Source organism: Garra rufa, chromosome 1 (assembly GCF_049309525.1).
Source record: "Garra rufa chromosome 1, GarRuf1.0, whole genome shotgun sequence".
Taxonomy (NCBI): Eukaryota; Metazoa; Chordata; class Actinopteri; order Cypriniformes; family Cyprinidae; genus Garra; species Garra rufa.
Window position 1 is genome coordinate 96,165,007 of NC_133361.1, and position 15,212 is coordinate 96,180,218.

General features: G+C 45.7%; 19 non-coding genes across 19 annotated transcripts; 5 read left to right on the forward strand and 14 right to left on the reverse strand.

Annotated features, from left to right (window-relative positions):
* Nucleotides 1-912: 912 nt before the first annotated feature.
* On the reverse strand, nucleotides 913-985 carry trnar-acg (transfer RNA arginine (anticodon ACG)). Its single transcript has one exon. It is a non-coding gene; the product is annotated as a tRNA-Arg (tRNA).
* Nucleotides 986-1,940: 955 nt separating this feature from the next.
* trnae-uuc (transfer RNA glutamic acid (anticodon UUC)) lies at nucleotides 1,941-2,012 on the reverse strand. Its single transcript has one exon. It is a non-coding gene; the product is annotated as a tRNA-Glu (tRNA).
* A 335-nt stretch (nucleotides 2,013-2,347) lies between these two features.
* On the reverse strand, nucleotides 2,348-2,420 carry trnar-acg (transfer RNA arginine (anticodon ACG)). The gene has a single exon. It is a non-coding gene; the product is annotated as a tRNA-Arg (tRNA).
* Nucleotides 2,421-2,536: 116 nt separating this feature from the next.
* trnae-cuc (transfer RNA glutamic acid (anticodon CUC)) lies at nucleotides 2,537-2,608 on the forward strand. The gene has a single exon. It is a non-coding gene; the product is annotated as a tRNA-Glu (tRNA).
* A 110-nt stretch (nucleotides 2,609-2,718) lies between these two features.
* On the reverse strand, nucleotides 2,719-2,805 carry trnay-gua (transfer RNA tyrosine (anticodon GUA)). The gene is given in 2 exon segments: nucleotides 2,719-2,754; nucleotides 2,769-2,805. It is a non-coding gene; the product is annotated as a tRNA-Tyr (tRNA).
* Nucleotides 2,806-3,877: 1,072 nt separating this feature from the next.
* Nucleotides 3,878-3,950, reverse strand: trnar-acg (transfer RNA arginine (anticodon ACG)). The gene has a single exon. It is a non-coding gene; the product is annotated as a tRNA-Arg (tRNA).
* A 116-nt stretch (nucleotides 3,951-4,066) lies between these two features.
* Nucleotides 4,067-4,138, forward strand: trnae-cuc (transfer RNA glutamic acid (anticodon CUC)). The gene has a single exon. It is a non-coding gene; the product is annotated as a tRNA-Glu (tRNA).
* A 1,024-nt stretch (nucleotides 4,139-5,162) lies between these two features.
* trnar-acg (transfer RNA arginine (anticodon ACG)) lies at nucleotides 5,163-5,235 on the reverse strand. Its single transcript has one exon. It is a non-coding gene; the product is annotated as a tRNA-Arg (tRNA).
* Nucleotides 5,236-5,351: 116 nt separating this feature from the next.
* trnae-cuc (transfer RNA glutamic acid (anticodon CUC)) lies at nucleotides 5,352-5,423 on the forward strand. Its single transcript has one exon. It is a non-coding gene; the product is annotated as a tRNA-Glu (tRNA).
* Nucleotides 5,424-6,285: 862 nt separating this feature from the next.
* trnae-uuc (transfer RNA glutamic acid (anticodon UUC)) lies at nucleotides 6,286-6,357 on the reverse strand. The gene has a single exon. It is a non-coding gene; the product is annotated as a tRNA-Glu (tRNA).
* A 207-nt stretch (nucleotides 6,358-6,564) lies between these two features.
* Nucleotides 6,565-6,636, reverse strand: trnae-uuc (transfer RNA glutamic acid (anticodon UUC)). Its single transcript has one exon. It is a non-coding gene; the product is annotated as a tRNA-Glu (tRNA).
* Nucleotides 6,637-6,971: 335 nt separating this feature from the next.
* trnar-acg (transfer RNA arginine (anticodon ACG)) lies at nucleotides 6,972-7,044 on the reverse strand. Its single transcript has one exon. It is a non-coding gene; the product is annotated as a tRNA-Arg (tRNA).
* A 116-nt stretch (nucleotides 7,045-7,160) lies between these two features.
* Nucleotides 7,161-7,232, forward strand: trnae-cuc (transfer RNA glutamic acid (anticodon CUC)). The gene has a single exon. It is a non-coding gene; the product is annotated as a tRNA-Glu (tRNA).
* A 109-nt stretch (nucleotides 7,233-7,341) lies between these two features.
* On the reverse strand, nucleotides 7,342-7,428 carry trnay-gua (transfer RNA tyrosine (anticodon GUA)). The gene is given in 2 exon segments: nucleotides 7,342-7,377; nucleotides 7,392-7,428. It is a non-coding gene; the product is annotated as a tRNA-Tyr (tRNA).
* Nucleotides 7,429-8,114: 686 nt separating this feature from the next.
* Nucleotides 8,115-8,186, reverse strand: trnae-uuc (transfer RNA glutamic acid (anticodon UUC)). The gene has a single exon. It is a non-coding gene; the product is annotated as a tRNA-Glu (tRNA).
* A 334-nt stretch (nucleotides 8,187-8,520) lies between these two features.
* Nucleotides 8,521-8,593, reverse strand: trnac-aca (transfer RNA cysteine (anticodon ACA)). The gene has a single exon. It is a non-coding gene; the product is annotated as a tRNA-Cys (tRNA).
* A 116-nt stretch (nucleotides 8,594-8,709) lies between these two features.
* trnae-cuc (transfer RNA glutamic acid (anticodon CUC)) lies at nucleotides 8,710-8,781 on the forward strand. The gene has a single exon. It is a non-coding gene; the product is annotated as a tRNA-Glu (tRNA).
* A 109-nt stretch (nucleotides 8,782-8,890) lies between these two features.
* Nucleotides 8,891-8,977, reverse strand: trnay-gua (transfer RNA tyrosine (anticodon GUA)). Its single transcript is given in 2 exon segments — nucleotides 8,891-8,926; nucleotides 8,941-8,977. It is a non-coding gene; the product is annotated as a tRNA-Tyr (tRNA).
* A 428-nt stretch (nucleotides 8,978-9,405) lies between these two features.
* Nucleotides 9,406-9,477, reverse strand: trnae-uuc (transfer RNA glutamic acid (anticodon UUC)). Its single transcript has one exon. It is a non-coding gene; the product is annotated as a tRNA-Glu (tRNA).
* Nucleotides 9,478-15,212: the final 5,735 nt, after the last annotated feature.

The following is a 15,212-nucleotide window of genomic DNA, read 5'->3' on the forward strand; positions in this document are numbered from 1 at the left end:
GGAGTCGAACCCGGGCCACCTAGGTGAAAACCAGGAATCCTGGCGGTAGACCATATGGGAACTGGTCAGTGGAAGCCTTGTCCGGGTAAAAAAAAAGATTCCAAAAATACTCACGCCACGCATTCGAAAAAACAAGTGTGGTCTTGCATTGTGACCGTTATCTCAAGGAAAAACAGCCTATCGCCCGTCTGTCAAGGTACAGAAATGAAAAAATCATGAGATTAACAATGAAACTGAGACGCGGTTTTAACCGGGTAAGTTGCTGATTATTGGCTAGTTCAGATTTCATTTCGTGGGAACTGGTCAGCGGAAGCCTTGTCCGGGAAAAAAAAAAGATTCCAAAAATACTCACGCCACGCATTCGAAAAAACAAGCGTGGTCTTGCATTGTAACCGTCATCTCCTGACCGGTAGCAAAGAGGAGCTCGCCTTCCCATACCGGGAGTCGAACCCAGGCCGCCTGGGTGAAAACCAGGAATCCTGACCGGTAGCAAAGATGAGCCCGCCTTCCCATACCGGGAGTCGAACCCAGGCCGCCTGGGTAAAACCAGGAATCCTGACCGCTAGACCATATGGGAACTGGTCAGCGGAAGCCTTGTCCGGGTAAAAAAAAAAATCCAAAAATACTCACGCCACGCATTTGAAAAAACAAGCGTGGTCTTGCGTTGTAACCGTTATCTCAAGGAAAAACAGCCTATCGCCGGTCTGTCAAGGTACAGAAATGAAAAAATCATGAGATTAACAATGAAACTGAGACGCGGTTTTAACCGGGTGAGTTGCTGATTATTGGCTAGTTCGGATTTCATTTCGTGTCCAACTTTTTCTCAAAGCTCGGGTGGCACGTAGGAATAGGGCAACAATTCGGCAAGCCTGTGACATCAAAACCAAACTGCATTACGCAAAAATCAGAGAGCGAGCCAGCCAGGAGTCGAACCTAGAATCTTCTGATCCGTAGTCAGATGCGTTATCCATTGCGCCACTGGCCCACCACCTGGGGATACTCGTGCTTGCAGCCCGACTCGTTGGTTTTCGACGTGACAGAAGCCTGTATTGCTGTCTGCTTGTTCTCATGTTATTAGCAGGCCAGCATTAAATCGGCTCTTCCCTGGTGGTCTAGTGGTTAGGATTCGGCACTCTCACCGCCGCGGCCCGGGTTCGATTCCTGGTCAGGGAAAGCTCTTTTGCCCCCCCAATGGCGGACTGTGAAATCAAGCTCTGTTGGCCGCTTTCAGAAGGCCGGCCCCCCCAAAAAAAGGTGGGCACGTGAAAAACAACCTCCTTCGAGCCGGAGTCGAACCAGCGACCTAAGGATTGCCAACGCTCCTCCTACAGTCCTCCGCTCTACCATCTGAGCTATCGAAGGCGCAGGTCTGTGGGGTCACAACCTCGGCCTGTGGGGTCACAACCTCGGCCTATTAGGTTTCTGCAGCTCGACTGCTGGCCAAAAAACGGCTTTCGACGCAGGAAGACGTGTGGCCCTTTTTCGTAGAGGGAAGCACAGAGGAGCCCACCTTCCAATACCAGGAGTCGAACCCGGGCCACCTAGGTGAAAACCAGGAATCCTGGCGGTAGACCATATGGGAACTGGTCAGTGGAAGCCTTGTCCGGGTAAAAAAAAAGATTCCAAAAATACTCACGCCACGCATTCGAAAAAACAAGTGTGGTGTTGCATTGTGACCGTTATCTCAAGGAAAAACAGCTTATCGCCCATCTGTCAAGGTACAGAAATGAAAAAATCATGAGATTAACAATGAAACTGAGACGCGGTTTTAACCTGATTATTGGCTAGTTCGGATTTCATTTCGTGGGAACTGGTCAGCGGAAGCCTTGTCCGGGTAAAAAAAAAGATTCCAAAAATACTCACGGCACGCATTCGAAAAAACAAGGGTGGTCTTGCATTGTAACCGTTATCTCCTGACCGGTAGCAAAGAGGAGCCCGCCTTCCCATACCGGGAGTCGAACCCGGGCCGCCTGGGTGAAAACCAGGAATCCTGACCGCTAGACCATATGGGAACTGGTCAGCGGAAGCCTTGTCCGGGAAAAAAAAAAATTCCAAAAATACTCACGCCACGCATTTGAAAAAACAAGCGTAGTCTTGCATTGTAACCGTTATCTCAAGGAAAAACAGCCTATCGCCGGTCTGTCAAGGTACAGAAATGAAAAAATCATGAGATTAACAATGAAACTGAGACGCGGTTTTAACCGGGTGAGTTGCTGATTATTGGCTAGTTCGGATTTCATTTCGTGTCCAACTTTTTCTCAAAGCTCGGGTGGCACGTAGGAATAGGGCAACAATTCGGCAAGCCTGTGACATCAAAACCAAACTGCATTACGCAAAAATCAGAGAGCGAGCCAGCCAGGAGTCGAACCTAGAATCTTCTGATCCGTAGTCAGACGCGTTATCCATTGCGCCACTGGCCCACCGCCTGGGGATCCTCGTGCTTGCAGCCCGACTCGTTGGTTTTCGACGTGACAGAAGCCTGTATTGCTGTCTGCTTGTTCTCATCTTATTAGCAGGCCAGCATTAGATCGGCTCTTCCCTGGTGGTCTAGTGGTTAGGATTCGGCGCTCTCACCGCCGCGGCCCGGGTTCGATTCCCGGTCAGGGAAAGCTCTTTTGCCCCCCCCTCCCCCCCAATGGCGGACTGTGAAATCAAGCTCTGTTGGCCGCTTTCAGAAGGCCAGCCCCCCCAAAAAAGGTGGGCACGTGAAAAACAACCTCCTTCGAGCCGGAGTCGAACCAGCGACCTAAGGATTGCCAACACTCCTCCTACAGTCCTCCGCTCTACCAGCTGAGCTATCGAAGGCGCAGGTCTGTGGGGTCACAACCTCGGCCTGTGAGGTCACAACCTCGGCCTATTAGGTTTCTGCAGCTCGACTGCTGGCCAAAAAACGGCTTTCGACGCAGGAAGACGTGTGGCCCTTTTTCGTAGAGGGAAGCACAGAGGAGCCCACCTTCCAATACCAGGAGTCGAACCCGGGCCACCTAGGTGAAAACCAGGAATCCTGGCGGTAGACCATATGGGAACTGGTCAGTGGAAGCCTTGTCCGGGTAAAAAAAAAGATTCCAAAAATACTCACGCCACGCATTCGAAAAAACAAGTGTGGTCTTGCATTGTGACCGTTATCTCAAGGAAAAACAGCCTATCGCCCGTCTGTCAAGGTACAGAAATGAAAAAATCATGAGATTAACAATGAAACTGAGACGCGGTTTTAACCGGGTAAGTTGCTGATTATTGGCTAGTTCAGATTTCATTTCGTGGGAACTGGTCAGCGGAAGCCTTGTCCGGGAAAAAAAAAAGATTCCAAAAATACTCACGCCACGCATTCGAAAAAACAAGCGTGGTCTTGCATTGTAACCGTCATCTCCTGACCGGTAGCAAAGAGGAGCTCGCCTTCCCATACCGGGAGTCGAACCCAGGCCGCCTGGGTGAAAACCAGGAATCCTGACCGGTAGCAAAGATGAGCCCGCCTTCCCATACCGGGAGTCGAACCCAGGCCGCCTGGGTAAAACCAGGAATCCTGACCGCTAGACCATATGGGAACTGGTCAGCGGAAGCCTTGTCCGGGTAAAAAAAAAAATCCAAAAATACTCACGCCACGCATTTGAAAAAACAAGCGTGGTCTTGCGTTGTAACCGTTATCTCAAGGAAAAACAGCCTATCGCCGGTCTGTCAAGGTACAGAAATGAAAAAATCATGAGATTAACAATGAAACTGAGACGCGGTTTTAACCGGGTGAGTTGCTGATTATTGGCTAGTTCGGATTTCATTTCGTGTCCAACTTTTTCTCAAAGCTCGGGTGGCACGTAGGAATAGGGCAACAATTCGGCAAGCCTGTGACATCAAAACCAAACTGCATTACGCAAAAATCAGAGAGCGAGCCAGCCAGGAGTCGAACCTAGAATCTTCTGATCCGTAGTCAGATGCGTTATCCATTGCGCCACTGGCCCACCACCTGGGGATACTCGTGCTTGCAGCCCGACTCGTTGGTTTTCGACGTGACAGAAGCCTGTATTGCTGTCTGCTTGTTCTCATGTTATTAGCAGGCCAGCATTAAATCGGCTCTTCCCTGGTGGTCTAGTGGTTAGGATTCGGCACTCTCACCGCCGCGGCCCGGGTTCGATTCCCGGTCAGGGAAAGCTCTTTTGCCCCCCCAATGGCGGACTGTGAAATCAAGCTCTGTTGGCCGCTTTCAGAAGGCCGGCCCCCCCAAAAAAAGGTGGGCACGTGAAAAACAACCTCCTTCGAGCCGGAGTCGAACCAGCGACCTAAGGATTGCCAACGCTCCTCCTACAGTCCTCCGCTCTACCATCTGAGCTATCGAAGGCGCAGGTCTGTGGGGTCACAACCTCGGCCTGTGGGGTCACAACCTCGGCCTATTAGGTTTCTGCAGCTCGACTGCTGGCCAAAAAACGGCTTTCGACGCAGGAAGACGTGTGGCCCTTTTTCGTAGAGGGAAGCACAGAGGAGCCCACCTTCCAATACCAGGAGTCGAACCCGGGCCACCTAGGTGAAAACCAGGAATCCTGGCGGTAGACCATATGGGAACTGGTCAGTGGAAGCCTTGTCCGGGTAAAAAAAAAGATTCCAAAAATACTCACGCCACGCATTCAAAAAAACAAGTGTGGTCTTGCATTGTGACCGTTATCTCCTGACCGGTAGCAAAGAGGAGCCCGCCTTCCCATACCGGGAGTCGAACCCAGGCCGCCTGGGTGAAAACCAGGAATCCTGACCGGTAGCAAAGAGGAGCCCGCCTTCCCATACCGGGAGTCGAACCCAGGCCGCCTGGGTGAAAAACAGGAATCCTGACTGCTAGACCATATTGGAACTGGTCAGTGGAAGCCTTGTCCCGGTAAAAAAAAAATTCCAAAAATACTCATGCCACGCATTTGAAAAAACAAGCGTGGTCTTGCATTGTAACCGTTATCTCAAGGAAAAACAGCCTATCGCCGGTCTGTCAAGGTACAGAAATGAAAAAATCATGAGATTAACAATGAAACTGAGACGCCGTTTTAACCGGGTGAGTTGCTGATTATTGGCTAGTTCGGATTTCATTTCGTGTCCAACTTTTTCTCAAAGCTCGGGTGGCACGTAGGAATAGGGCAACAATTCGGCAAGCCTGTGACATCAAAACCAAACTGCATTACGCAAAAATCAGAGAGCGAGCCAGCCAGGAGTCGAACCTAGAATCTTCTGATCCGTAGTCAGACGCGTTATCCATTGCGCCACTGGCCCACCGCCTGGGGATCCTTGTGCTTGCAGCCCGACTCGTTGGTTTTCGACGTGACAGTAGCCTGTATTGCTGTCTGCTTGTTCTCATGTTATTAGCAGGCCAGCATTAGATCGGCTCTTCCCTGGTGGTCTAGTGGTTAGGATTCGGCGCTCTCACTGCCGCGGCCCGGGTTCGATTCCCGGTCAGGGAAAGCTCTTTTGCCCCCCCTCCCCCCCAATGGCGGACTGTGAAATCAAGCTCTGTTGGCCGCTTTCAGAAGGCCGGCCCCCCCAAAAAAGGTGGGCACGTGAAAAACAACCTCCTTCGAGCCGGAGTCGAACCAGCGACCTAAGGATTGCCAACGCTCCTCCTACAGTCCTCCGCTCTACCAGCTGAACTATCGAAGGCGCAGATCTGTGGGGTCACAACCTCGGCCTGTGGGGTCACAACCTCGGCCTATTAGGTTTCTGCAGCTCGACTGCTGGCCAAAAAACGGCTTTCGACGCAGGAAGACGTGTGGCCCTTTTTCGTAGAGGGAAGCACAGAGGAGCCCACCTTCCAATACCGGGAGTCGAACCCGGGCCACCTAGGTGAAAACCAGGAATCCTGGCGGTAGACCATATGGGAACTGGTCAGTGGAAGCCTTGTCCGGGTAAAAAAAAAAGATTCCAAAAATACTCACGCCACGCATTCGAAAAAACAAGTGTGGTCTTGCATTGTGACCGTTATCTCAAGGAAAAACAGCCTATCGCCCGTCTGTCAAGGTACAGAAATGAAAAAATCATGAGATTAACAATGAAACTGAGACTCGGTTTTAACCGGGTAAGTTGCTGATTATTGGCTAGTTCAGATTTCATTTCGTGGGAACTGGTCAGCGGAAGCCTTGTCCGGGTAAAAAAAAGATTCCAAAAATACTCACGCCACGCATTCGAAAAAACAAGCGTGGTCTTGCATTGTAACCGTTATCTCCTGACCGGTAGCAAAGAGGAGCCCGCCTTCCCATACCGGGAGTCGAACCCAGTTCACCTGGGTGAAAACCAGGAATCCTGACCGGTATCAAAGAGGAGCCCACCTTCCCATACCGGGAGTCGAACCCGGGCCGCCTGGGTGAAAACCAGGAATCCTGACCGCTAGACCATATGGGAACTGGTCAGCGGAAGCCTTGTCCGGGTAAAAAAAAAATTCCAAAAATACTCACGCCACGCATTCGAAAAAACAAGCGTGGTCTTGCATTGTAACCGTTATCTCCTGACCGGTAGCAAAGAGGAGCCCGCCTTCCCATACCGGGAGTCGAACCCAGGTCGACTGGGTGAAAACCAGGAATCCTGACCGGTAGCAAAGAGGAGCCCGCCTTCCCATACCGGGAGTCGAACCCGGGCCACCTGGGTGAAAACCAGGAATCCTGACCGCTAGACCATATGGGAACTGGTCAACGTAAGCCTTGTCCGGGTAAAAAAAAAATTCCAAAAATACTCACGCCGCGCATTTGAAAAAACAAGCGTGGTCTTGCATTGTAACCGTTATCTCAAGGAAAAACAGCCTATCGCCGGTCTGTCAAGGTACAGAAATGAAAAAATCATGAGATTAACAATGAAACTGAGACGCGGTTTTAACCGGGTGAGTTGCTGATTATTGGCTAGTTCGGATTTCATTTCGTGTCCAACTTTTTCTCAAAGCTCGGGTGGCACGTAGGAATAGGGCAACAATTCGGCAAGCCTGTGACATCAAAACCAAACTGCATTACGCAAAAATCAGAGAGCGAGCCAGCCAGGAGTCGAACCTAGAATCTTCTGATCCGTAGGCAGACGCGTTATCCATTGCGCCACTGGCCCACCGCCTGGGGATCCTCGTGCTTGCAGCCCGACTCGTTGGTTTTCGACGTGACAGAAGCCTGTATTGCTGTCTGCTTGTTCTCATGTTATTAGCAGGCCAGCATTAGATCAGCTCTTCCCTGGTGGTCTAGTGGTTAGGATTCGGCGCTCTCACCGCCGCGGCCCGGGTTCGATTCCCGGTCAGGGAAAGCTCTTTTGCCCCCCCTCCCCCCCAATGGCGGACTGTGAAATGAAGCTCTGTTGGCCGCTTTCAGAAGGCCGGCCCCCCCAAAAAAGGTGGGCACGTGAAAAACAACCTCCTTCGAGCCGGAGTCGAACCAGCGACCTAAGGATTGCCAACGCTCCTCCTACAGTCCTCCGCTCTACCAGCTGAGCTATCGAAGGCGCAGGTCTGTGGGGTCACAACCTCGGCCTGTGGGGTCACAACCTCGGCCTGTGGGGTCACAATCTCGGCCTATTAGGTTTCTGCAGCTGGACTGCTGGCCAAAAAACGGCTTTCGACGCAGGAAGACGTGTGGCCCTTTTTCGTAGAGGGAAGCACAGAGGAGCCCACCTTCCAATACCGGGAGTCGAACCCGGGCCACCTAGGTGAAAACCAGGAATCCTGGCGGTAGACCATATGGGAACTGGTCAGTGGAAGCCTTGTCCGGGTAAAAAAAAGATTCCAAAAATACTCACGCCACGCATTCGAAAAAACAAGTGTGGTCTTGCATTGTGACCGTTATCTCAAGGAAAAACAGCCTATCGCCCGTCTGTCAAGGTACAGAAATGAAAAAATCATGAGATTAACAATGAAACTGACACTCGGTTTTAACCGGGTAAGTTGCTGATTATTGGCTAGTTCAGATTTCATTTCGTGGGAACTGGTCAGCGGAAGCCTTGTCCGGGTAAAAAAAAAGATTCCAAAAATACTCACGCCACGCATTCGAAAAAACAAGCGTGGTCTTGCATTGTAACCGTTATCTCCTGACCGGTAGCAAAGAGGAGCCCGCCTTCCCATACCGGGAGTCGAACCCAGGTCGCCTGGGTGAAAACCAGGAATCCTGACCGGTAGCAAAGAGGAGCCCGCCTTCCCATACCGGGAGTCGAACCCGGGCCGCCTGGGTGAAAACCAGGAATCCTGACCGCTAGACCATATGGGAACTGGTCAGCGGAAGCCTTGTCCGGGTAAAAAAAAATTCCAAAAATACTCACGCCACGCATTTGAAAAAACAAGCGTGGTCTTGCATTGTAACCGTTATCTCAAGGAAAAACAGCCTATCGCCGGTCTGTCAAGGTACAGAAATGAAAAAATCATGAGATTAACAATGAAACTGAGACGCGGTTTTAACCGGGTGAGTTGCTGATTATTGGCTAGTTCGGATTTCATTTCGTGTCCAACTTTTTCTCAAAGCTCGGGTGGCACGTAGGAATAGGGCAACAATTCGGCAAGCCTGTGACATCAAAACCAAACTGCATTACGCAAAAATCTGAGAGCGAGCCAGCCAGGAGTCGAACCTAGAATCTTCTGATCTGTAGTCAGACGCGTTATCCATTGCGCCACTGGCCCACCGCCTGGGGATCCTCGTGCTTGCAGCCCGACTCGTTGGTTTTCGACGTGACAGAAGCCTGTATTGCTGTCTGCTTGTTCTCATGTTATTAGCAGGCCAGCATTAGTTCGGCTCTTCCCTGGTGGTCTAGTGGTTAGGATTCGGCGCTCTCACCGCCGCGGCCCGGGTTCGATTCCCGGTCAGGGAAAGCTCTTTTGCCCCCCCTCCCCCCCAATGGCAGACTGTGAAATCAAGCTCTGTTGGCTGCTTTCAGAAGGCCAGCCCCCCAAAAAAAGGTGGGCACGTGAAAAACAACCTCCTTCGAGCCGGAGTCGAACCAGCGACCTAAGGATTGCCAACGCTCCTCCTACAGTCCTCCGCTCTACCAGCTGAGCTATCGAAGGCGCAGGTCTGTGGAGTCACAACCTCGGCCTGTGGCGTCACAACCTCGGCCTATTAGGTTTCTGCAGCTCGACTGCTGGCCAAAAAACGGCTTTCGACGCAGGAAGACGTGTGGCCCTTTTTCGTAGAGGGAAGCACAGAGGAGCCCACCTTCCAATACCGGGAGTCGAACCCGGGCCACCTAGGTGAAAACCAGGAATCCTGGCGGTAGACCATATGGGAACTGGTCAGCGGAAGCCTTGTCCGGGTAAAAAAAAACATTCCAAAAATACTCACGCCACGCATTCGAAAAAACAAGCGTGGTCTTGCATTGTAACCGTTATCTCCTGACCGGTAGCAAAGAGGAGCCCGCCTTCCCATACCGGGAGTCGAACCCAGGCCGCCTGGGTGAAAACCAGGAATCCTGACCGGTAGCAAAGAGGAGCCCGCCTTCCCATACCGGGAGTCGAACCCGGGCCGCCTGGGTGAAAACCAGGAATCCTGACCGCTAGACCATATGGGAACTGGTCAGCGGAAGCCTTGTCCGGGTAAAAAAAAATTCCAAAAATACTCACGCCACGCATTTGAAAAAACAAGCGTGGTCTTGCATTGTAATCGTTATCTCAAGGAAAAACAGCCTATCATGAGATCATGAGATTAACGATGAAACTGAGACGCGTTTTTTTTTTTTTTTTTTTTTTTTTTTGTTCAGATACTTTTTATTGTTTCAAAACAAAAAATTATGCGTTACATATATACTGTAATAGTCACCAAAATAGAACACCCACCCTATCCCCGACAGAGCCACAAGAATACACACACATATGCAAAAAAATAAATTTAAATAAATAAATAACAATAATAATAATAATAATAATAATAATAATAATAAAAATAAAATTAATAAAAAATAAAATAAAATAAAATAAAAAGGGCAATTTTGTAAAATACATTAAGACAGTGACAGTTCAAAATATAAATTTCAATGAAAGTGAAAAATATATTAAAATAAGTCAACAAGCATAATTCACATATTAATAGTCAACTGTCTTTAACCATTTGAGTATGATCACATTATTTGCTGTTATTCAATAGTCAGTCCATTCTCATCTAAGAAGCGAAGGAAGAAGTCCCAAATTTTGTAGAATATGTGCATTATTTGTTTGATTGAATAAGTTAGTCTTTCCATTGCTAAACAAGAAGACATTTCCTTAATCCAGAGTGACAGAGATGGACCATGAATACTTTTCCAGTGAATAGCAATCAAGCGCTTCGCATGCAATAGACACAGGTTCACAAACTTCTGCTCATATGATTTCAAAGATAAGGCAGTTGGGAAAAGACCAAGAATACAGATTTTAGGGCAGACAGGGATTTCTTTACCAATAGTTTTAGAAATTACAGCTATTAATTCTTTCCAAAAGGATTGCAAGTGCTCACATTGCCAAACACAATGGAATAGTGTGCCCTTGTAAGTCAAACATTTTCCACAAATATCCAAAATATTTCTATTAAATTTATTTAACATTTCCGGTGTGATATATGTTCTCATTATCCAATTATATTGGATTAGTTTTAAACGGGTATTGATCGATAATGTTTGCGCTTTAACACAACTTTCTTCCCATTCATTTTCTGTAACATCCACTTGAAAATCATCAATCCAAGCTAGTCTTTTATGATTAGTAGATTCTTTGGAAGCATTAACAAATTTGCTATACAAAGTAGAAATTTTGTATTTGGCACTGGGATCTTTAACTACAATTTCTTCTAAGCTACTTAGGGTAGGGCACTGATATGAATGAGTTTTGGATCTTGTAAAATTACGGATCTGAAGATACTTAAAAAAATGAGACTGAGGAATTTTATATATTTCCTTTAAAGTTCCAAAGGACATCAGTATATTATCTTCATAAAGATCTGATATCTTCTGTAAGCCTTTCTGAAACCACAGCTTAAAACCCATGTCTGATTTCCCTGGAACAAATAATGCATTACCCCAAATGGGAGAGAACTGAGATAGTATAGGCGTTTCTCCCAACTCATCCTGTGACTCATGCCATATTAAAATAGTGGTTCTTACAAATGGGTTAGATGTATTTTGTTTGAGTTTCTTTAAAGAGTCAGAATATAAATATGTGTCAAGACTCAAATTGCCTGTACATTTACTTTCAATCTGTATCCATGGATTGCCAGATGAGCCAGCAAACCAAAAACATGCAGATCTCAGCTGGGCTGCCTTAAAATACCAAAAAAGATTAGGGAGTCGCAGCCCACCTCGTTCATAAGGAAGATACAGGAGTGATAAGCGAAGCCTGGAGCGTCTCTTATTCCAAATAAATTTAACAAATGCCTTCTTCATATTTGAAAAAAAGGAAGGAGGAGGAGCTAGGGGGATTGACTGAAAACAAATATACAAATTTAGGAAGTATATTCATTTTAATGGTGTTCACCCTCCCAATGGTAGTAAGAGGAAGAGACATCCATCTATTCAAACTTTCGTTCACCTGAGTTATCAGAGGGGTATAATTGGCTGGGATAAGATTTTTTACTTGTGGAGTAACACTGATTCCCAAATATCTAAATCCATCTATAGAAGTTTCGAATGGGTGTTGTATTATTGGTTTTAGTCTTTCCTGTTCATTAAGAAAAAGTATTGATGATTTTGAATGATTAACTTTATAACCTGAAAATATTCCAAATTTATTAATCAAATTGTTTAGATTGGGTATTGAATCTTTAAGTTTTGTTAAGTATAAAACAATATCGTCTGCATATAACGAAATCCGATGCTCTACACCTGCAATTTCAATTCCCTTTATAACTGGGTGCGTTCTAATTGCTATTGCCAGGGGTTCCAGAGCCATTACAAATAGTAACGGTGAAAGTGGACAGCCCTGGCGGGTGCCGCGATATAGATTAAATGGATTGGAGGTTAAGTTATTGGTAATTACTTCTGCAGTTGGACTATGATATAAAATCTTTACCCATTGGCAGAAGTTCTGTCCACATCCAAAGCGTCTGAGTATATCAAATAAATAGGACCATTCGACTCTGTCAAATGCCTTTTCTGCATCTAACGATAAAATACATGTATCTTTAGAGCCATCCATCTCATGAACGATATTTAGTACTCGTCTGATGTTATGGAAGGCCTGTCTGTTTCGGACAAAGCCATTTTGGTCCATTCCTATTAGGGAAGGTAAATGAGCCTCCAGTCGAAGGGCTAAAATCTTGGCTATAATTTTGGCATCAGAATTCATTAAAGAAATCGGTCTATATGATTCACATCGGTCCAAGGGCTTATGGGGTTTGGGAATGAGTGTTATTAATGCAGCTCTAAGAGAAGGGGGAAGACAACCCTCTAGCATAGACTCTTCATCCATTTCTAATAGAGGGACTGCTAATTTATCTTTAAAAGCTTTATATATATCAATTGGTATTCCATCTAATCCAGCTGTTTTACCACTTTTCATATTCACTATAGCATTTAAAATTTCTTTACTAGTTAGAGGTTTCTCTAATTGTCTTTTGGCTTCGCTGCTTAAAGAAGGGATCAAAAGATTATCTAAAAATAAAGTTTGCTCCATACACCGTCCTGAAGATTCTGCAGTATATAACAGTTGGAAGAATTTGGAAAAAGTTTCATTAATCTCCAATGGGTCTGAAGTCAGATTACCAGCTGTTGTATAAATATTATTTATTGCTTTACTTGATTGTAATTGTTTAAATCTGCCAAGCCAAAAGTCTGCCTGACTTCTCTCCATACTCATAGAATGTTTGTTTAAGACGGATTAAACTGGCTTCAGCTTTTGCTGCAGATAGTTCATTATATTGCGCTCTTAAAATGAGCAGCTCCTGTTTAAGTATGCTTGAATTTGACATATCTGAATATATATCTTCTTCTAATTTTCGAATTCTTTCATCTAAATTCTGTAATTCCAATTTCCTTTTTTTATTGACGGAGCATGTGTAGCTTATCATTTGGCCCCTGATATAAGCTTTAAAAGCCTCCCATCTTACAGATGCCGATGTTTCTTTCAAATTAGTTTTAAAAAATAGATCAATATGAACACCGATGAACTCCATAAATTTTGGATCATGAAGCCACCTTGGGTGAAACCTCCATCTACAAGGCCCCTTAATAATTTTTGAAGCATTATATAAAAGTTTTACTGGACCGTGGTCAGAAATCACAATAGACTCATAGGAGCAGTCAAAAATATGATGGAATAAATTATTTGAGATCAAAAAGTAATCTATTCGTGAATATGATTTTAGTGATGAACTATAGCATGAATATTCAGTTTTGTTGGGATATTTTCTCCTCCATGGATCACATAAATCAAGTTCCTCTATAAAACTATTAAGTTTTTTCCTGCTTTGCGTGTGAGCCATCTCTTTACTATTATACCGATCTAATTGTGGGTTTAATGTTACATTAAAATCTCCTCCTATAATTAAATAGCCAGGTTGAGAGGCCAAGATTAAAAACAAGTTCTCAAAAAATTCTGGACTGTCAGAGTTGGGTCCATACACATTTACAAGGGTAATAACGTTATCTATAAGAAAGCCTTGAACAATCAAATATCTGCCAGATTTATCTGAAATAACCTTTGATACTTTAAATGGAATGGCTTTGTGTATCAGAATCATTACCCCCCTTGAGTTGGATGCATATGAAGCAGAGATCACTTCACCTGGCCATCTTCTACGTACTTTTAGTAGTTCGTTAGACAGAAGATGGGTTTCTTGGAGAAACACAATAGATGCTTTAAATTGTTTAAGTCTAGTCATAACCTGTTTTAATTTTGAAAGTTTGCCTAACCCCCTAACATTCCAGGATATAAATGTTATCTGAGAATCACTTGACATATTTAACAGGATTACATGTCCATATCTCTATGATCATAACACACACAAAAAAAGCGAATACAAAAAAGAAAAGAAAATTGCCCCCCCCCCCCCAAAAAAAAGGCCCTTAACCCCGGCGTTTACCCCCTTTGAACAGAACATTCCCACTATATTGCAACGATTCTTGAACAGGCCTGGTTGGTCCTACAACTAGGAACACATCCTTGGCTAGCAGTAAAAGAGCCATTGGACACGCGGACCTATCCACAGACAACCCAATGTAATAAAACATTAAGAATAATCAAACATTGTTTTCAAGCAATCATTCAACTGACTTGCATTTAAGTATATTTTTCTTTAACCAGTATGAACGGGTAACTGTCACATTACGTCTTCAAGGTTATTTACCTTGATTATGATAATAGCTTTGAGAAATAAAACTATTAAACTTTAAGTCAGCTAGCTGAAAGCTTGTCATTACTCTCCTGACACTTCTCCGATTTCCTCTATGCACTTCTGTACATCACCTGCCGTCTCACAGATCCTCCACTGTCCCTTATGCATGAAGCTCAGTTTGGCTGGATACACAAATCTGTATGGAATGTTCAGTAACTGGAGCCGTTTCTTCACATCATCGAATTGCTTTCGTAGTTTCCTCACCGCTACTGAGAAGTCCGGGAAAAACATCACCTTGTGTTCCTGATATTTCACAATTCCCATCTCTCTGGCCGCCTGTATCACTCTCTGCCGATCACGAAAGTTGAGAAATTTCATGATCAGTACTCGCGGATATTGTTGTGGCTTTGTCTGGAGTCTGCCGATTCTATGCGCTCGTTCGATGATCACTGGGCTCGGAAAGGTAGATGCTCCAAACATGTCGGTGAGCCACTTTTCCAGAAAGTTTGCCGCATCCGTCCCTTCCGCTTTTTCAGGCAGGTTGACTAAACGGAGATTGCAACGGCGATTGCGGTTTTCCAAGTCATCCAGATCCGCGCAGAGTGTTACAACTCGACTTTCCAGAACATTCACCTTTTTCTGTAGCGTTTCCACATTATCCTCAGTTTCGCTAATTCGGTGCTCAGCTTCTGATAATCTGCCTCCAAATTCCGAAATTTCATTTTTAATCCCTTGAATAGCATTCAGGACGCCTTCGAATTGAGATGTGAAAAAGTGTTTCATATCTGCGAGAGCCTTCATCACATTCTCTTCGTTGTTCATTGTAACGTCACTTGTTAGCTTGGCGCTAGCTTCATTGCCGTCAGAAGTTTCCTCAGTTGTATCCGGATTCTTCCTTGTAATTCTTTGATTTGCCATGGTAAAGCAATATTCTTTGTGACCACGGTTGAACTCGGAGGCTGTTTCGTCAGTTGAATATCTCAAAGTGTCCTAAAATTAGAAATCTGG